The sequence below is a fragment of the Eumetopias jubatus genome, unplaced genomic scaffold (genome assembly GCF_037043125.1).
Source record: "Eumetopias jubatus isolate StellerSeaLion01/CBP00866 unplaced genomic scaffold, mEumJub1_p1.0 scaffold_6, whole genome shotgun sequence".
NCBI classification, from domain to species: Eukaryota; Metazoa; Chordata; class Mammalia; order Carnivora; family Otariidae; genus Eumetopias; species Eumetopias jubatus.
The window spans coordinates 106,358,938-106,381,441 of NW_028274812.1; positions in this window are offsets into that span (position 1 = coordinate 106,358,938).

Consider the following 22,504-nt stretch of genomic DNA (forward strand, 5'->3'; position numbering starts at 1 on the left):
ATGCGAGAGGAACTGAACAGCGTTTGGCCTGTTCTCTTGGGGAAGGAGAGAGGAGAGAAAACAGTAGAAGCAATTTTCAATGTGGCAAGTTGTTGAAGAGTCAGAGGCCTTTGGGGAGGGAGTAAGGTCATCCCCCTTACCCTGCGCACCACATACTCTATGAAGAGGGCTGCTAAACCCCCTTGTGCCCCCAAGTCAGGTATTGAACCAGGACCAAGGACAAAGAGCCTCCAGAAGGACTGGCTATTGGAAGCAAATGTCTTCTCGGGCAGATGGGCTCTTCTATACAAACTCTAAGAAAAAATGTAAAAATGGCTGGGCAGGGAGCCCACTGATCTGGGAACTTCTCCCCCTGGAAAAGGAGAGCACAAGACAGAACTAGAGCAATCATATACAGTAGATTAGGAAACTAAATGCAAGTTAGTGTTTAGAGAACAGTCTAGCTAAAAATACCCCAGCCGAAGTTGTGATAAAGGTCATCTGATCCTTTTTATATACCAGAGGTGCGACAGAGGGGTCACCCAGCTCGTGGCAGAAGAGCCAACTAGAAAATAATGCTGCCCACAGCCCAAGCTGGTGATAAGGTAGGGCATCCTACTGAGTTCTGCCATCTGCTTCTTCAGGTCCACCTCCAACTTGCTCTCCCCTACAAGCTTCAGAATAAACAGACTTCCCTGAGAAAAACAGAAGAGGAACAGCAAAAGCCAGTGACTTTGGACTGATGTGGACTGAAGAAGAAAATAATAAATGGTGGGAGAACTGCTTCCTCCTCAGAGCACGCCACTGAGAGTTCAGGACTTGGTCAGGTGTTACGATCCATTGGGTGGGACTCCTGTCTTCATGAAACGTCTAGGTTCAGAAAAACAAGATGTGTCAGTTCCTTACTGAACATTGGATATCAGTTCTTGTTACAAAATGGCAGCATGGTCACTGGCGTTAATCTAGGGAGGGCCTCACTCTGCGCCAGGCAGTGTGGCAGGTGCTCACTGTCTCTCACACCTCAGGACAAGCCTATGGGGTAGGTACTATTTCCATTCTCCAGATCTCCATCTGAAGAGATTAAATAAGTTTCCCAAGGTCACAAGACCTTACAGACCCAGCTCACACCCGGCGTATGTGCTTCAGAGGGCCCATCCCAGGTCATGAGTTTGAGCCCCATATTGGGTGTAGAGATTACTTAAAAGAAAATCTTAAAAAAAAAAAAAATTTTTCAGCAACTGGGTGATGGACATTAAGGAGGGCACGGGATGGAATGAGCACTGGGTGTTATATAAGACTGATGAACCTCTACCTCTGAAACTAATAATACACTATATATTAATTAATTGAATTTAAATTAAAAAAATAAGTTTCGGGGCGCCGGGGTGGCTCAGTCGGTTAAGCGACTGCCTTCGGCTCAGGTCATGATCCTGGAGTCCCGGGATCGAGTCCCACGTCGGGCTCCCTGCTCAGCAGGGAGTCTGCTTCTCCCTCTGATCCTCCCCTTCTCATGTTCTCTCTCTGTCTCATTCTTTCTCTCTCAAATAAATAAATAAAATCTTTAAAAAAAAAAGAAAAAAAATGTTTCGGTGGTGCTAATACCCATTCAGCAGAGTTCTGTCCTTAGATCTCCCATGTCCCACCTTTCCTTTATTGCTCCATCCATATATTGCAACCATGAGCCCAGGTAGACCCTAAAATTGGGAGTCTACACCTTCCTGGGAATCCAACACCGACTCCCTCCCTGGAAACCTCTCAGATAACATTGAACAATTGACACCAGAAAAGCCCAGTGCTCATCAAAGGCACAGAGGGGCTAGGTCGTGTGTGTGTGTGTGTGTGTGTGTCCGTGTGCACGCGTGCGTGTGCGTGTGTGCGCGTGTGTTGTTGCTATGCCAATGCCCATCCCAACATCTAAAGGAGCTGTGGCAGCTCTAATACCCCTTGCCTCTCGTCCTCACCTTATTCTTCGTGGAGGCCCGTCCCTACTTGTTCTTTGTTCAGATCCCACCATCACTTCCTTCCTTCCTTAGGCATCAGCCGTCTGCTTCACTCAGCCTTTTACTTTCTGCTTCTGCATTTTGGTCTTTGCATGAGTCATCTATTGCCATAATACTGCCCTGTAACAAACTTCCTCAAATATAGTGGCCCACAACAAGCATATATTTAATCACTCATGAATTTAGAAGCCAACAAGATCAGTACACTTTAGGCTGCGGGTCAGCCTGGCTCCAAGGTGCAGCTCAGATTCAGGTTTGGTCCCTGAGATTGGTCTCATTCCCCTGGGATCGGCAGCTCCCCCAGGGCATGCTCTTCTCACGTCAAAGGCATCAGCATAACAGGGCTGAGTGAGATGGCACGCTGTCACTTCTGCCCATATTCTGTTGGCCAAAGCAAGTTACGTGGGAAAGCCTAAAACCACTGAAGGGAGGACAGATACTCCATCCATACCAGTGGGAGAGTAATACAAAATCACGTGGCACAGGACGTGCCTGTGTACTTCTAATACAGGGAGGGCACTATGAGTTGAGAACCATAATTTTCCAATGAAACTTCATCCATCCTCAGTAGTTCCTCTAAAACAACAGGGGGTTAGAGGTTGTTGGTCCTTGTTACTTTATTTTCTTTTTTAAGATTTTATTTATTTATTTATGTATTTATTTGAGAGAGACAGAGCGTGCACGCACAAGCAGGGGAACAGCAGAGGGCGCTGCAGAGGGAGGGAGAAGCCGACTCCCAGCAGAGCAGGGAGATCCCAGGACCCAGAGATCGTGACCTGAGCCAAAGGCAGACAATTAACCGACTGAGCCACCCAGGCGTCCTGGTCCTTGTTACTTTAGAGTGGAGGGAAATACAGCTTCTCTTCTGTCTTCTCTAACTCCTCTGACAAAATTTTGATCCACTTTTCTGATGCCTGGACCGCTCACTGGGTTGGCTCTAAGGGGCTCTGGAGAGAGTAAGGCCTCATTTGCAGGACTGCCCACTTCCTCCAAACCAAATGTCCTCACGATTCTCATGCTCTGGAATAAGGCATGGACAAGTTCCAACACACTCCAATCTTTTCAAATTCTGATTCTGCTTTTTCATTTTCCAGAGACACTCTAAACCAGATGTGCCTTTCTCCCAGATGAAACAGGTCTTTAAAAGTTCCAGATGTTCCTTCTCAGCTCCGCAGGATTCCGATTTAGGGAAAGAATTGGGGCAGGAATGAGGCAGAACTGCATGCCTCACACATTTTTCTTTGAAGCCAAGGCGCTCGAATACAAAACCTTCGTATTTAGGGAGCAAGCCTTTCAGAGCAGATGAAGAAGAAAAATTCAGAAATCATCACTATCGGAAGCAGCATCCTTCAAATGCAGCTTCGATTTATTCTAAGAGATGGCATTCAAACCACCACTGAGCATGTAACCGAATCCACTTAAAGGGAAGGACTCCACTGATTACTGCGACAGTGATCCACTGATCACTGGGAAGCCAATAGCTCCCGTCACTCACCCTGGAGACCACGTTCTGACACTGAAACATTTAGCAGCAGAGCAGTTTCTCCCGGTGATGGTGGGAGCTGAGAGAAAAATCCATGAGAACAGTCTTCAAGGCACACTTGCTGGTGGGGACTGTCAGCACACAGCTGGATATTAATAAATTTACACCAGTAAAAAGAAATGAGCGGCACATTGTGTCTGGTCTCAGGGCCACAGGCAGTCCACTTCATCTCAGAAGTCCATAGCCCTTCAGGAGGCCCCCAGAGGCGTCAAATGCTTAGAGACAGAAGTAGAATGCTGGTTCCCGGGTGCTGGGAAGGGGCATAGGGGGCTAGTGTTGCCTGGGGACAGAGTTTCAGCTGACATGGCTGAAAACGTTCTGGAGATGGGTGGTGCACAGCAGTGCAACTCTCCTGAATACCACCAAATTGTACACTTAAAACAGAATGGTAAGGATGTTATGTATATTTCACAATAAAAATAAATTCCTTAAGCCCACGACGATTGGAAAACCCATCCAGCAGTTCACCTAAATGAACTTTTCTGCACCTATATTATATTTCAATAATAAGGTTTAAAGTGGTGGAGGGACACCTGGGTGACTCAGTCGGTGAACAGTCTGCCTTCGGCTCAGGTCATGATGCCGGGATCCTGGGATTGAACCTCACATGGGTTCCCTGCTCTCAGCAGGGAGCCTGCTTCTCCCTCTCCCTCTGCCCCTCCCCACTCATGTTCTCTCTCAGATAAATAAAAGCTTTAAAATAAATGGTGGGGAAAGTGAAACCAGGTAGGGGGACAGCAAATGCGGAGGGGGAGACAGGGCTCAGGACACGGGCTGCAGATTTCACTCTCTCCTAAGAACATCAGGAAGCAATTTTATACTTTTTTTTTTTTTTTGCAGGGAGCGATTAAATTAAAATTCAAGTACTTAGCACGGTGTGCCAAAGAGTTACTGCTCAATATTTTTATCTATTATATCAAAGAGGACAATGTTCATTCCAAGTAAATAGAAGCCTTCTTATTTATAATTGAAATTTCATTTCACCAAATTCAAATGCTTTTTGTTTTGATACTTTATTTCATTTTAGGATATTTTTTATCCGGCCACAGTTTTGCATGAGAAACAAATGTGATAAGTGTTCTTTAAAAGTCAAAGAAAAACATTTTTTTAATTTAAAAGATTTTATTTATTTATTTATTTGAGAGAGAGACAGAGAGAGCACAAGCAGGGGGGAGGGGCAGAGGAAGAGGCAGAAGCAGACCCCCCACTGAGCAGGGAGCCTGCTGTGGGGCTCCATGGTCCTGGGATCATGACCTGAGCTGAAGGCAGATGCTTAATGGACTGAGCCACCCAGGCGCCCCAAAGAAAAACATACACACACACACACACACACACACACACACACATATGTACATATATATATATACACACACACAGATATACGTATGTGTGTGTGCACAGATGTGGTGGGGGCAAGTTTTCTTAAAATAAAATTTAAGCAATTTTCTTAAAAATCCATGACCAGCCTGGGTGGCACAGTGGGTCTGCTAGCGGGGAGTCTGCTAGTCCCTCTCCCTCTGCCCAACCCCCCCAGCTTGTGCTCTCTCTCTCAAATAAATAAAATCTTTAAAAAAAAAAATCCATGACCATATACTGCTAAATTTAGGCTTTGACTTAGGACTCAGCTAAACTCAGACCCAAGTCCTAACTCCGGGGACTAGAGAGGTAAGGGAAAGGGAAAAGTCTGGGGCAAGACCCCAAGGCAGCTAGCCTCAAACCCCAGTCCAGGGAAAGACAGCTCTCTTGACGGCTCTACTCTGTCTTTCCTAGCTTCTCCTCTGTGTTCTGCAGCTCACCCCTCTACCCCAGCTACCACAACCTGGATGCTTCCCCTGAGCTCATGCTGTCCGGGGAAAAGAAAATGTCAAGTGTCTTTCAGGCATTGGTATTTCACAAGACCGCTCCAAAGTCATTAATTACTGCCTTTTTTTTTCCTCAGGCTGCCAAATGCCATCTAATACCTTCGATTTATCATTCCCTACAGTCCCCTGCTCCAGTGAGGGTACTATCATCATCCACAGAACTGACAACCAGAGTTAAAGAACTTGCCCATTATCTATCAGCCTGTCATTAAGGGTGAGAGAGTGAGCCAACTCGTGCTTTTGTGAGCCCAGATTTAATTTCTGAGGCTCCCGGCCACTCCTTCAGCTCTTACCGCTACTTAACAATGAGAGAACAGACACTGTTAACTAAAGACCCTTCTGATTGCTGAATGACATATCCTAGGTAATGTCTGCTTACCCACATCTTACCCTCAAGTTTGCTGGAATCTGTCCCATGCATGGGAAGATCTTGGAAGAAGAAGGAAAGGAGAAAGGGAAACTCAAGATGTTAGTTTCATTGGTTACATTTCTCAAGGCAGAGAAGCCTCTGAGCAGGCTTTTCAGCTCCAACTTCCATAACACACAGATAGTCCTCTCTTTATGGAAAGTGTAACAGTGCCAGGAGATAGAATGATGGCCAGCAAACCTTTCACTCAGCCTTAGAACTCTGCTGGCATGTGCCCCCAGAAAGCCTCGCCCGATGCCCCAAGTCGGGATTGGATATGTGGCCACCAATGCTGATCACTTTTTATATCCACGTGCTCACCTATCAGGGTCCCTGTACACCCCCCACACTTGACTATGAGCTCCCTGAGGACAAGGACTCTGTTGGCACGTAGCAGCCATTCCGTAAATATCTTTGGGACCAAAGTGAATTTACATCCTCTACATAGTACATCAACCAAGTGGAGTATACTCCTTTCTCTGCCAGCATTTAGAAAGTTTCTGGGGATGTTTCCAAACAAGTAAAGTTGCCCCTATTAGGCCTCAAACACTGTTACTGAACTCTTTCTAAAACGCTTTGAATATTTCCTTGATTTGTTAACAAAATACAGCAAACATAATGTAAACTTTCCTTGACATCCTGGGTGTATTCATTGGCTTGTGAGTTTGGCTGCTCTAAGAGAGAGATTTAAAATGGCTTATATCACCATCTGTGAAAAACCCACAGCGAATATCATACTCAATGGGGAAAAACTGAGAGTGTTTCCCCCTAAGGTCAGGAACACAGCAGGGATGTCCACTACCACCACTGCTATTCAACATAGTACTAGAAGTCCTAGCCTCAGCAATCAGACAACAAAAGAAATAAAAGGCATCTGAATCGGCAAAGAAGAAGTGAAACTCTCACTTTTTGCAGATGATATGATACCTTATGTGGAAAACCCAAAAGACTCCACCCCAAAACTGCTAGAACTCATACAGGAATTCAGTAAAGTGGCAGGATATAATATCAATGCACAGAAATCAGTGGCATTTCTATATACCAACAACAAGACAGAAGAAAGAGAAATTCAGGAGTCGATCCCATTTACAATTGCACCCAAAACCATAAGATACCTAGGAATAAATCTAACCAAAGAGGCAAAGAATCTGTACTCAGAAAACTATGGAATACGCATAAAAGAAATTGAGGAAGACACAAAGAAATGGAAAACCGTTCCATGCTCATGGATTGGAAGAACAAATATTGTGAAAATGTCTATACTACCTAGAGCAATCTACACATTTAATGCAATCCCTATCAAAATACCATCAAGTTTTTTCAAAGAAATGGAACAAATAATCCTAAAATTTGTATGGAACCAGAAAGGACCCCGAACAGCCAGAGGAATGTTGAAAAAGAAAAGCAAAGCTGGTGGCATCACAAATCTGGACCTCAAGCTCTATAAAGCTGAAATCAAGACAGTATGGTACTGGCACAAAAACAGACACATAGATCAATGGAACAGAATAGAAAGCCCAGAAATGGACCCTCAACTTTATGGTCAACTAATCTTCGACAAAGCAGGAAAGAATGTCCAATGCAAAAAAGACAGTCTCTTCAACAAATGGTGTTGAAAAAATTGGACAGCCACATGCAGAAGAATGAAACTGGACCATTTCCTTACACCACACATAAAAATAGATTCAAATGGATGAAAGACCTAAACGTGAGACCAGAATCCATCAAAATCCTTGAGGAGGGGGCACCTGGGTGGCTCAGTCGTTGAGCATCTGCCTTCGGCTCAGGTCATGATCCCAGGGTCCTGGGATCGAGCCCCGCATCGGGCTCCCTGCTCAGTGGGAAGCCCGCTTCTCCCTCTCCCACTCCCCCTGCTTGTGTTCCCTCTCTCACTGTGTCTCCATCTGTCAAATAAATAAATAAAATCTTAAAAAAAAAAAGTCCTTGAGGAGAACACAGGCAGCAACCTCTTCTAGCTCAGCCACAGCAACTTCTTCCTAGAAACATCGCCAAAGGCAAGGGAAGCAAGGGCCAAAATGAACTATTGGGACTTCATCAAGATAAAAAGCTTTTGCACAGCAAAGGAAACAGACAACAAAACCAAAAGACAACTGACAGAATGGGAGAAGATATTTGCAACCAAAATCTATAAAGAACTTACCAAACTCAACACCCAAAGAACAAATAATCCAATCAAAAAATGGGCAGAAGACATGAACAGGTATTTCTGTAAAGAAGACGTCCAAATGGCCAACAGCACACGAAAAAGTGCTCAACATTGCTCGGCATCAGGGAAATCCAAATCAAAACCTCAATGAGATACCACCTTACACCAGTCAGAATGGCTAAAATTAACAAGTCAGGGAATGACAGATGTTGGTGAGGATGTGGAGAAAGGGGAACCCTCCTACACTGTTGGTGGGAATGCAAGCTGGTGCAGCCACTGTGGAAAACAGTATGGAGGTTCCTCAAAAAGTTGAAAATAGAGCTACCCTATGACCCAGCAATTGCACTACTAGGTATTTACCGCAAAGATACAAATGTAGTGATCTGAAGGGGCATGTGCACCCCCAATGTTTATAGCATCAATGTCCACAATAGCCAAACCATGGAAAGAGCCTAGATGCCCATCAACAGATGAATGGATAAAGAAGATGTGGTGTATATATATACAATGGAATACTATGCAGCCATCAAAAATGAAATCTTGCCATTTGCAACGATGTGGATGGAACTAGAGGGTATTATGCTAAGCGAAATAAGTCAATCAGAGAAAGACAAGTATCATCTGATCTCACTGATATGAGGAATTTGAGAAACAAGACAGAGGATCACAGGGGAAGGGAGGGAAAAATGAAACCAGAGAGGGAGACAAACCATAAGAGACTCTTAATCTGAGGAAACAAACTGAGGGTTGCTGGAATGGAGGGAGGGGTGGGAGGGATGGGGTGACTGGGTGATGGACATTGGGGAGGGTATGTACTATGGTGAGCGCTGTGAATTGTGTAAGACTGATGAATCACAGACCTGTACCCCTGAAACAAATAATACATTATATGTTAATTTTAAAAAAATTTTTTTAATAAATTTAAAAATAAATAAATAAATAAATAAATAAAATTTTCATCATGGCTGTATCCTGAACCGTGCAGGGCTGACTCCTAGAAAGGACCCAGACTGCTCAGGATTGTGGGTTCTTCTGCTCCATCACCATGAGGCCATCTCTTGGTGTTATGAATATGCTTGCTTCTCATGACCCCACTATTTATGTGCTGAGAGCTGGAAAACCAACTAGCCAAGCTTTTAGAATTACACGTTTTAAATGCACACACGCGCACATGCACGCACACACGCAAACACACGCTCAGCTGGGAAGTCAGGAGAGGTGGTTGATAAGCAAGGCTCAGGAGCCAGGCTGCCTGGGTTGAAATTCCTGTTCTATCACTCACTGTCTGTAGGCCTTTCAGCAAGTCACTTAACCTCTCTCAGTTTCTTCATCCATAAAATGGGAACAATAACAGCAATTTACCTCATTGGATTGTGAAGATTAACTAAGTTATTACGTATAAAGCATGTAACCTGGCACAATAGTAAGTGCCCAAAAAGGGAAAGCTATTATTATTAATATAAAATAAGTTACCGATTCCACAGTCCCTGAGTGAGGGTGGGAAAGAACCTCCTTTGAACTAAGCTTCTCGAGCTTTATGGCTGTTCAAGGGATCTTCTTCCTCACCTGCATGCTCTGGGCTGGGCCCCAGATGGCTAAAGCTGCTAGAAGCCAGAGGGCCAGAGCAATGGAGTGTCAATGGAAATTGGAATCAGTTTGAATTTTGATATGTTTTATCTCATGCACATCCTGCATGCATTTTTAATAGGCTCTCAGAGACAATGGAGTAAGCCGATAGCAAATGAAAATTGCATTAATGTTAGGATTCCTAATTCTGTGTTTGGATTTCCATTCTCCAGACATCCTCGCAGACAGATGGAGGCCCCATTTCAAGAACGGATAATGGAAGTCTGTGTTCTAATTTATTCAGTACATTTTGCGGAAGGGCTTCTCATCAGAAGTCTCTAGACCAAAGCCAGAGTGACTATCTCTCCATCCCTAAAAGCTCAAGCGACAAGGAGGGAGCCACAGGGAAGTCAGATACTCTGGCAAGTGAGCGGATTTGATTCCCAGGAACCACCAACATCCCATAATGCATGCTTTTGGAGCACGTGCTCTAGAAGACAACATTATTCTGCATCCCCCAAATCCCACAAAGCCTGGGGTCTGCCCAGATATCTTTGTGAAAGGGGAAGCATGTGAGCATGGAGCCTGCTTAAGATTCTCTCTCTCTCTCTCTCTGCCCCTCCCCCCTCAAAAAAAAAAAAAAAAGAGGATGCCTGGGTGGCTCAGATGGTTGAGCGTCTGCCTTCGGCTCAGGTCATGATCCCAGGGTCCTGGGATCAAGTCCCGCATCGGGCTCCCTGCTCCTTGGGAGCCTGCTTCTCCCTCTGTCTCTCTCTCTCTCTCTCTCTCTGTCTCTCATGAATAAATAAATAAAATCTTAAAAAAAAAAAGAGTCTGTCACAGTGTAGTGCTGGTCTTAATGACTGAAATTGTGCTTAGTCAGGGAATACCAAAGCCCTAAAATTTCCCATTTTTATGTGTTCCATACTTTAATTTTGAGTAGGATCCAAGTACCTAGGTTGCAAACTCAAAAACTATAAAGGCAAGCCTCGCTCCCCCCGCCCCGCTTCCCCCATACAGCCAGGCCCTACCTCCACCCAATATCCCAACAGAAGCCACCATTACTGCTTGTGTATCCCTTCCAGAGCTAGCCAAGCAAATATGGGTATGTTGTCTCTCCATCCCTTTGTGCAGAGCACTAGCATACGTTCACACTATTCTCTTCGCTGTTAGAGGTATTTTTGTAGCATTACATACAGAATTTCTTTATCATTTTTTTTAAGCAAACTCTACCCCCAACATGGGGCTCGAACTCACAACCCTGAGATCAAGAGTCACGTGCTCTATCGACTGAGCCAGCCGGGCGCCCCCAGAATTTCTTCCTTCCAGATTTCTCTCAAGGTAAGAAAAAACACTACACAGGACCCCTGGCCATGGTCAACACTGATAAGAGAAGGGATTCTTATTTATGCAGCCCCTAAGAAAGCTGCTTGGGTGCTTCCGCCAATAAGTATTATGGGCTAGTCAAACCCACTGCTGAGCAACAGGCCAGGGTTCATGGATATGCTCTCTGTATATTGTTAAAATGAAAACCACAGGCCCAAAATGGTGTCACTTAGGTTAAGGCTCCAAGTCAGGAAACCCAGACTTAATACCTAACCTAACTGCAGGTTCAACCCCCCAGAAATGTGACCTTTCACCAGTCCACACAGGGATTTCCTGGGCAGCCCTAAGAAATTTACTGATAGACGCTATCAGTTCCCCTTAAGAAGGCGACCTTGCCTAAAACAATGGGTTCTTTGCCGATAATTTCCTTTTTTCCACTCCCTCTCTACCTTTAAAAACATTTCCTTTTCTGTAGCCCTTTGGAGCTCTCCTTTACTTGCTAGATGGGGTACTGTCTGATTTGTGAATCTATTTTTTCTTAAAGATTTTATTTATTTATTTGACAGAGAGAGAGAGAGAGCAAGCGCAGAAGTAGGCAGACTAGCAGAGGCAGAGGGAGAAGCAGGCTTCCCGCCGAGCGGGGAGCCCGATGCAGGGCTTGATCCCAGGACCCTGGGACCATGACCTGAGCCGAAGGCAGACGCTTAGCTGACTGAGCCACCCAGGCACCCTTGATTTGTGAATCTATTAATAAAGCCAATTAGGTCTTTCGAATTTCCGCAGTTGAATGTTTGTTATTTAACACCTTACCCCCTCTTCCAGCCCCAGAGTATCTCAGGCCCACAACAGAAAGGTCGTTTCCCACACAACACAACCTCATCATTCACAACCACACTTAAATGAAGCTACTCAATCTTCAGCTTTTTTACAAAACGCATGCACTTCTTCTGAAATTAGAAAAAATTTAATAAATACTACTTTTTACATACAAATCAGTAAGGGATGTTGCTCCTTAACATGTGGCCTACAAGCTCTGTGTCTGTTTCCCTGTCTAAAATGAAGATCTCTAAATTCATCCGATTCCGGATGCAATTCACAATATGTTACAAATATCAGAAAACTTTACCCCCTAAACAGTTCAGCATGCATGTCATCAACTAGACTCAATACTGGTTTAGTGTGTGTGTGTGTGTGTGGTTTTTTCTTAATTACACACAATGAAATGTTTTGACACCAGTCTTGACAAACGCCCACAATACCTCAGTTAGCCAAGATCGTGACGATGCGCAATTTGCTATCTGCCAGTCAGGTAAAGGCTGCTCTGTTAGGAGCTGCAGCTGGGATGGTGAGAGAGAATCCCATCAGATTCAACTTTAATGATAAGTGGATACTTGATTGAGCTCAAACCAAAGATGCACTGTAGGAATAGAATGTTACAGAAAAATGCCACTTTCCAAAGCATCAAAAATGGTTCCATGTACCAGCTGGGAAGGATGTAAGTGGGAGGCATGAAAACCTCACAGGATTAAAATCCAAACAGAAGCCGCAGAGACCATATAAACTCTGAAAAGGGTCTGACTTAAATAGTCTGGGTACTCAACTGGCTATCTATCTCTACAACCACCCTTTCTTCTTTCTTAGCAACTCCCACCCCACGCCCCAACCACGGGTTATTTTATGTACCTCTGACTCCTGCATGCAAAGGTGTGGTTAAGAAGTCATTGAAAGGGCGCCTGGGTGGCTCAGTTGGTTAAGCGACTGCCTTCGGCTCAGGTCATGATCCTGGAGTCCCGGGATCGAGTCCCACATCGGGCTCCCTGCTCAGCAGGGAGTCTGCTTCTCCCTCTGACCCTCTTCCCTCTCGTGCTCTCTATCTCTCATTCTCTCTCTCTCAAATAAATAAATAAAATCTTAAAAAAAAAAGAAGTCATTGAAAATACCCTTGGGGTAATTGACTTAAGAGGTCACAACTTAATCCATTGTGTCACATGAAGGAAAAAAAAAATCTGTTAACGGAAGAAATGTAGCATCTAGAAAGGAGAAGACCACGGGTCAAGAACGTGAGAATGTGTCTCCAGCCCAGTCCAGGGGAAAGTGTGCTAAGTCCGGCCAAGGCAAACATTCCAGTTGGACGTGCAGGCCTGCATCCAACCAGCCTAAGTCAGTGTCAGCCACTAACCCATCATCCACTCGTTCCCCTCAGCCCCCTTGCTACGTTGCTCTGCTCATTAAGGAGGCTTCTGAAGATACCTGTTTCTCAAGCCCGCAGGAGAGAAAATGCAATGGCCATCTGCCCCAAGCGTCTGATCCATTTGGCAGTTCCAGATCTCACCCTTCTGGTTTATTAGTAATCTGTGAAGTGGGCAGGCAGGATCTGGGCACACATGGGGCACTCAGATGTTTTCATTTCTGGTGTCGTAATCCTGAGAACCTAACCCTGAGCCCTGGTACTATCTTGCCATTTGGAAATGCTGCCCAAGTGGTCAGCTGAATTGTACTAGCTCACATTGCTAATCTTGGCTCTCTTGAGCTTTAAGCGCCTAAGACAATAGGAAAACCAGTAAGTAATAGATGTAATCTCCTTGTCCAAGGACATTCAAAGGGAGATTCTAATTGCCCTCCTTCTTTCCCACTCTCCATACCTGGGCCCCTTGATCGTTTTACTCTTTCCTGTCCCACCCCAGCACCCAGGTGCCTCGAGGGTCCTGGTTCCAGGCCAGTTGGTCCCCCCCAGTTTCCCCCTGAGGCCTCTGCACTGTTGGAGGGGTCCTCTCAGCCTCTCGGGGCCCCATTCACTAAAGGACTCTCACTCCTTCGCAAGAAACCTTCCCCAAGACAAATAACCTTTTCCCCCAAGAAAAGATCATGACAACTTCAAATACAAAGAGATACTCATATCGACTTCAAATACAAAGAGATTCTACAATTGTTAACATTTGTCTGTATGTGCCCTATCCCCATACCACACATCTATCACATCCATCAATGAATCCATTCTATTTCTGATGCAATTCAAAGTTGCAAATATCAGGACACTCCACTCCACTCCTAAACACTTTGGCAGGCTTACCATAAACTAGACTGTCTTTGTTTAGGGTTTTTTCTAAAGCCTTTTCTACCCCTTACTCTTGCTATCAAAAATAGTTCATGAGCTGCACTTCTTTGGAGTGAACTACATTGTTATAATTCCATTTTAACTTCTCCATTGGCTTTTTCTTTTTGATACCTTCTCTTCTTTTCTTTGTAATATTTTATTTATTTATTTGAAAGAGAGAGTGAGAGAGAGAGCAGGAGCAGTGGGGGAGAGGGAGAAGCAAGCTCCCCACTGAGCAGGGAGCCTGATGGAACTGGATCCCAGGCCCCTGGGATCATGGCCTGAACCGAAGGCAGATGCTTAACGGACTGAGCCACCCAGGCGCCCCCTCCACTGGCTTTTTATCTATACTTTGTTATGTTATTCTTTTTTTTTATTGAAGTGAAATTTACATCACATAAAGTTAACCCATTTAAAATGTTCACTTCAGTGACATTTAATGCATTCACAATGTTGCGGGACCACAATTTCTATCCAGTTCTAAAACATTTCCATCTTCCCAAAATAAAACTCCATACCCATGAGGCAGTCATTCCCTATTCTCCCCTTCCTCAGCACCTGGCTACCACCAGTCTGCATTGTCTCTCTGGATTTGCCTACCATGAACATTGCATATAAAAGGAATCATACAGTATGTGGCCCTTTGTGTTTGGCTTCTTTCAATTAGCATAACGTTTTCCAGGATCATCCACATGGTATCTTGTATCAGTACTTCATTTCTTTTTAAGGCAGAGTCATAATTCCATTGTATGTATACACCACATTTTGTTTATCTATTCCTCCCCTGATGAACATTTGGATTGTTTTCACCTTTTGGCTATTGTGAATAATGCTACGCATTGCATTATTTTTGAGTGTTGGCTCTGCAACAGCCATTATTAAGCATTTTGGTTTCAGGACCGCTTTATACTCCTAAAAAGTACTGAAGATCCCCAAAGACCTTTTACGGGGGACAGACATAGATATACAGACATATGAAATTAAACTGAAAAATTTTTAAATATTTAAATATTTTCATGTTAACATGTTTTTATGAAAAAATATATTTTTAAAATATATTTTAGGGGCGCCTGGGTGGCTCAGTTGTTAAGCGTCTGCCTTCGGCTCAGGTCATGGTCCCCGGGTCCTGGGATCGAGCCCCACATCGGGGGCTCCCTGCTCACCGGGAAGCCTGCTTGTCCCTCTCCCACTCCCCCTGCAGGAAGCCTGCTTCTCCCTCTGCCTCTCCCCCTGCTTGTGCTTCCTCTCTCGCTGTCTGTCTCTCTGTCAAATAAATAAATAAAATCTTAAAAAAAAAAAAAGAAGAAGAAGAATGCAGCCTTATAAACATAGCTTGTTGGAAAAAGGAGGACCCCGCAGCCCTCCTGAATGAGTTTCCGGGATCCCCCAAAGTCTTTGAATCACACTTAAAGAACTGTGGCTCTAAGGATTTTAATATATATCCTTAACTATCCAGAGTCCACCTAGGGTGAATATTATTCTGCTCCTTAGAAAATGTAAGAACTTTGCAACTGTATCGTTCCACTACCACGCCCATCCTTTATGTTATAACCATATGTATGACATATATATTACATAACATAATGGGACAGGAGCAATAAATGGAATGACACAATTACAAAATTATTTTGCTTTAAATGGCTAAATGTTTTTTAAATAAATTGAAAAAAAAAGATGGGCTTTTATATTTATCCATAGTTATCAATCCCGGTGTTCTTCCTTTACCTGAAGACTCAACTTCCCATCAGGGAGTATTCCCCTTCAGCCGGAAGAATTTCCTTGCGGTGCTGTCTAATGATGATAAGCTCTCCTCCTTTTTATCTGAAATTGTATTTTGTCTTCATTCTTCAAAGATAATATACTATCACTTTAACATAACTTTTAAATGTTACAGGCTAAGAGTCTCTTGTCCCTTTTCTCCACCTTAAAAAAAAAAAACAAAGCTTCCAGGGACGACTGGGTGGCTCAGTTAGGCATCTGCCTTTGGCTGGGGTCATGATCTCAGGGTCCTGAGATCAGACTCAGGCTAGGGTGGGGCTCCTTGCTCAGTGGGAAGCCTGCTTCTCCCTCTCCCTCTGCCTCTCCCCCTGCATGTGTGCATGCTCTCTCTCTCTCTCTCTTTCTCTCAAATAAATAGAATCTTTAAAAAATAACAACAAGCTTCCAAAGGAGGAAGAGAGGGAGGAGTCACATATATATATATATCATGTTTTTGTTTAAGGTTTGTCTTTCAAGACTGGGGAAATAATGCCAACTAAAGCTATTGGTTGAGATGAGCGCCTGTACAGATAGGGTTTAGAACTCGAATACTGAACAAAGTATAGGCCTTGAACCAGTTCCCCGCAAACACCTTACTCGTGTCTGCCCCCCTCCCTCCATCACACTCAGCAGAACCCCAGCCCTAATTATGCCCAATGATCCATCTGCTCTGGGCTTGCACCTGAGCAGCTAAGCATAGACGGAGAAAATCTCACTGTGTTGACCAGTCTCAGTTTAAATCCATGACCTCAAATCTCTCTCTCTCTTTTTTTAAGATTTGTTTATTTATTTGTGAGAGAGAGTGCATACTCCCAAGCGTGCTTGAGGGGAGGGGAAGAGGGAGAAAGAATCCTCAAGCAGACTCCTCTGCCTGCTGAGTGTGGAACCCCATGCGGGGCTCAACTGCAGGACCCTGAAATCATGACCTGATCTGAAACCAAGAGCCGGACGCCCAACTAACTGAGCCACCCAGGCACCCCCAAATCTTTCTGTTTTTATTAAGGTATAATTGACATGTGACATTGTGTTAGCTTCACGTGTACAACATAATGATTCCAATATCTGTATACATTGAGATATTTATATACATGATCACCAACAATAAATCTAGTCACCATCTGTGACCCTAGAGTCACAAAAAAGTTATTTTTACCTTAAATCTTATATGGGCAGCCAATAGTGTCAGCTAATCTACTACACTTTCCTAAATCTCCTTCAAGGAGATTTTCAAGGCAGGGGCACCTGGGTGGCTCAGTGGGTTAAGCGTCTGCCTTTGGCTCAGGGTCCTGGGATCGAGCCCTGCATCAAGCCCCGCGTCTGGCCCTCCTGGCCCCCACTCCTGCTAGGTGTGTACTCTCTCTCTCTCCCTCTCTCAAATAAATGAAATCTTTAAAAAAAAAAAAAAAGAATCAAATGCATGTTTGTTTTTTTAAAGGAGCTTTTTTTCAAGGCAGCAATTTCATCTCCTCACTTACTACATGTTCACTAAGGAAGGAGACGCAGGAGGATGAGTCTTCCCTCGCTTTCCCAGCCCTACCTCCACCGACCTACTGGCATCGGTACCCAGACCTCTGTTCCTGAGTATAATAGAAGGAGTGTCACAGCTCCTGGCTGTGGCCTATGTCTCCCCTTTGTAGTGAGGTTTTCAATCTCCTCAAATACTTAAAAACTTTGCTGCTGCAATAATCCTCTCATTCTCTGGCTTTATCGGTTTCTTCTCTCTATTGGATCATATCCATCTGCACACAAACAAGCCTTAATGTGGCTGTTCTCACAAAGAAAGAAACATGGTCTCTTGAGCCCACAGCCACTTCCAGCCTCTACTTTTTTTTTCTGCTTCTCTTCCCTGCCAATTTCCTACAGAATTGCCTGTATTTCCTGGGTCCGCCTTCTCACCCCACCACTCTCACCGCCTCGGCCTTTCCTTCCCACCCGTCCACTGAACCTTCTCCAGTCTCGCTCAGTCTGCTGGTCAGGTCTCCACTGCCCAACCCTCAGCAGCACTCGATACAACTGGCCACTCCCACCTTCTTGAACATCATCTCCTCTGTTTGAGGCTTCGGCGTGGCCACCCTTTTTCTTGTTTTCCTCCTGACCCCAGTGTCTTCTCAAGCTTCCCTGCAGGACTCTCCTCTTCCAGCTCCCCAGGACGCAGCTGAGGACAGACCCTCTCTGCTTCTCCTTCATCTCGCTCTTCCGTCAGGTGATCTTATCTCATCCAGGACCACCGATGTACTAGTGACTCCCAAATCTATAGCTGCAGCTCTGACTTGCCTCTGCACTCCAGACTTTTATACCCATTGAGTGACATGTCCACTAAGATGTCTGAACTTAAACTTAATATGCCCAAAGCAAACTCTTGTTTTCCCTTCCACAGACCGGCTCCTTCTGCAAGCTTCCCTGTGCCAGTGAATGGCACCCACCACGCGCCCAGTTCCTCAGGTCATAAACTTAGAACTGAGTCTCTTCCCTCCTTCCCTGCATCCCCTCCATTAGCATATATAGCTGTCTCTACATATAGCCTGAATCCAAGCACTTCTTGTCTCTGCTGCTTCAGTCTTGTCCAGCACCTCTCTCCTGAAAAACAACATCCTGATAGGCATTTCTGCCTCCCCTTCCTGCTCTCATAGTCCATCCTCTCACAATGGAATGCTCTTTCAAAACCTTAAATCAGGTCATGTCACTCCTGTGCTTAAAACCTTCTAATGGAGGGGCACCTGGGTGGCTCAGTTGGTTAAGCCTCTGACTCTTGATTTCACCTCAGGTCATGATCTCAGGGTGAGATGGAGTCCTGCATCAGACTCGGCGCTGGTGTGGAGCCTGCTTCAGATTCTCTCTCTCCCTCTCCCCCTCGTTCCTCCCCTCCCCTGCTCACTCTCCCTTAAAAAAACAAAACAAAACAAAAAACCCTCTGATGGAACATTTTATCTGTAAATAGATATTCTTCCTATTTCTGTCCTCCATAGAAACCTAGAAACAATGACCAACCCAGTAGCAATGAGCATCCCTAACAGCCAGTTTGTAGTTTGGAAATATCATTTCCTACTAAAAGTAACCAGGGCTTTTGGAAACAGCAGTTTCCAAGTCTAAGACAAGAAATGTACAATGGGAGCCAGAAATATCTTGTCATAACAGAAAGCAAGAAACCTATCAATGACTACCAGGGTCATGACAAAAGGACTTGGAAGTCAAATCAAAGGGGTTCCCACTGAGGAAAGATGGAACAATCTGAGTTTTAACCGAGATAATAATTGCAAAGGAATGAAACCATCAAATATGCTGCAGTTCATGAGTTCATAATTATACTGAAAAATATAATAAAAAGTCACCTTTGAAGGGTGATAGGAAATAAATTCATTATCTTAAACACTGATAACTCAATGGGGAAAAATCAAGCACCTATCCTGCCTTTTCTACATTAACTGTACCACTGGTGAAAAAAAAAGATTAGAGGAAGCATCTCTTTTTAGAAAGATTCCAACTAATAAATGAAAAAGAGATGATAGAATGTGAATATCACCATGTTGCTCCGTTCAGTGAATTAACAGATATAGACATCCTCTATATGTCGCTCTGAAGATCATAGATAGATAACCAGACATCAGTGTGCCCTCTGGTGAAAGAGTATACCAGGTAGAGTCTCGCCAAAGGGATCCAAACCTGTGTCTGATTACCATTCTGGATCCACGTGCTAACTGGATTAAAATAAGAGAGGGCAGAAGAACATGTTAAACGAGTTGAACATTGAATATGCAGTCAGCAAAAACAGACTGTGAAAAATTCTACACACTGTAAGAAAAAGAAGGAGATTAGGAGGGAATCCACAAATAAAAAAAGACTGAAAATGCATTTCAAGTAAGCTTTTTAAAATACATCTAAGGATGTGATACATCTAAGGGGTGATAAAACTATAAAGATACCCCAAATCGTGATTACTATGAAAGTCAGGGTAGTGGTCACCTTTGGAAGGAGGAAGGTGGTTGGGGAGGGGGAGAGTCCAGAGAGGGCTCCTGGGGTTGCTGCAAAGTTCTATTTTGCGATCTGGATTGTGGACACAAAGATGTATGCCTTCTAATAATTAAGCTATACATTTGGTTTGGTTGACTTTTCTACATCTGTGTTTTATTATGTGATTTAGGGAAAAAAAATAGTAAAAAGAAAAACCACCTCTAACACAGGGGTTGGGCTTTTTTTTTGTCCCAAAGGGCCAGATAGAAAATATTTTATTTAGATCTTCCTGGCCAAGAGGCAACTCGAAAATAGGTAGGTACTTATATATAACCATTTAAAATGTAATCACTTTCAAAATGCATAAGGACAAACGCGGTCATTGAGACCCTGAGGGTCCACTAATTGCTGAATTCCCGATCCCAGGAGGCTTCCATCCGTGGAGCCCCGCCACCCGTGTCCCCATGCCCTCGCTCGGTTCCGCTCGGTTCCGCTCGGCTCCCATCCCCCGCCGCCGCTCCCCTCAATCTCCGCGTCTCTTAGCAACAGGAGAACGCAGACACCACCCTCACGTGGACCCGAGCTGGAGCGGGTGAGAGCGAGCACGCATGCGCACGAGGAGCTCCTGGCTCCACCCACTCGCTCAGAGAGAAAGGGGAGAGCCCGGGAGCACCCAAACCCTATGACCTCGCCCTAAGCAAAAGTCTGTGTCCCGATTCTTCCCACGAGTCCTCTACCACAGTCTTGTCACTCAAGGTATGGTCTAGTAGGCTAGGAGCAGCAGCAGCTTCACCTAGGAGCCTGCTAGGTATACAGAATTTCGAGCTGACCCAGACCTACTGAATCAGTGTTTGCATTTTTAACAAGATCCCAGGAAGTCCCTATGCATACTGAAGTTTGACAAATGTTGCTTTCAAAATCCAGATAAGGCAAAGCTATAAAGAAATAAATAAAACTAGGAATACCTCTTATAGGTTGAACTTTTAACCTCGACACTAAAATACAGCTTTTATGATAAGGGAAGTTCCCAAAGCTGAGTTCCCTGTGCTCAGTAAGGGTAAAAATTCCCTTGTGTCTTCTCTGACCATCAGTCCCGGACAGAATGCATCACTGACCTCAGGTTCCTGCTCTCAAAGCCAATGGGGAAATCAGGAAGGACCATTTCCATTTCCAGAGTAAGGGTGTTGCTTCTCATGAATAAGGTGAAAAGAGAAGGCACAAAGAATGGATGCCTTGGACCTGCCAAAGTAAGTAAGTCAAACAACACAAGGGCAATCCCAGACCCAGGGAAGGCAGTGCCCAAACCCAGCTGAACAGCTCCCAGGAAACAGACTCAATTTGGATCTTAAACCCCAAAATGAAATTCTTTTTAAGATTTTTTTTAAGATTTTATTTATTTATTTATTTATTTGAAAGAGAGAGACATAACGAGAGAGGGAACATGAGCAGGGGGAGTGGGAGAGGGAGAAGCAGGCCTCCCGCCAAGCAGGGAGCCTGATGCAGGGCTCAATCCCAGGACCCCAAGATCATGACCCGAGCCGAAGGCAGACACCCAAAGACTGAGCCACCCAGGTGCCCCTCTTTTTAAGATTTTTATTTATTTTTTTGAGAGAGAGAACACAAACGGGGAGGGGCAGAGGGAGAGGGAGAAGCAGACTCCCCACTGAGCAGGGAGCCCGATGAGGGGCTCGATCCCAGGACCCCAAGATCATGACCTGAGCCAAAGGCAGATGCTTAAGAACTGAGCCACCCAGGTGCCCCCCAAAATGAAATTCTTACAAATACAAAGGCATAAGTACTTCGGAGAGAATTTCCCAGGTCGGTAACTTCCCAGTCTGGTGAGTTCTCTCCACACATACCTATCTTGAGAAGCTGCGGACCTTAAGCTTCACTTCCTCATCCGAGGACAGTGGTAAATCAGAATAGATACATCACAATCCTAAAAGAACCACTTGGCTTCCCTGGGGAAAAAAAGAGACTGACTTACCAGAGAATACCACATTTAAAGAAAAGAAAATGATCATCTTTTAATGGCAGGGACAAAATAGTAAGATGGAGGAAAAACCCTTCTTCAAACAGAGAACTCAAGAAATGAATTTCTAAAAGTCCACAACACAAGCTATAATATGGATGAACCTTGAAAACATTATGCTAACTAAGCCAGATACAAAAGACCATATATTATGTGATTCCATTTATATGAAATGTTCAGAATAGGCAAATCTACAAAGAGAAAGTAGATTAGTAGTTGTCTAGGGATGAGAGGGCTGGGGGTGGTTAACGGCTAAAGGGCATGAGGTTTCTTTTGGGGCAATGAAAGTGTTGTGAAAGTGATTATGGTAACAGATAAGGACTCTGTGAATGTACTGAAAGTCACTGAATTGTACATGTAAAATGGGTGAATTGTAGGGTATGTGAATTATATTTCAGTAAAGCTGTTTGGAAAAAAAATGCATGGCTCCACACTATTTCCATGTTAGTCTAAAAACAAAAAGTTCCTGGGGCGCCTAGGTGGCTGTTGGTTAAGTGTCCGACTCTTGGTTTTGGCTCCAGGCGTGATCTCAGGGTCATGAGATCAAGCTCCGGGTCAGGCTCTGCGCTCTGCATGGAGTCAGCTTGAGATTCTTTCCCTCTCCCTTCCACTCTCCCTCTGCTCCTCCCCCTGCCTTGTTCATGCTCTCTCTTTAAAATAAATAAAATCTTTAAAAACACAGAGTTCCTACTTTAATATAAAAAGTTTCTGAAAAAAAATCTGAAAAAGAAAGTTGACATCAGTATTGGTTAGAGGCCCCAGCTAGGTTTCTCTAGCAAAACACTCCCATCTCAGTTTGGGGAAGAATTTCACAGTCTTGTCT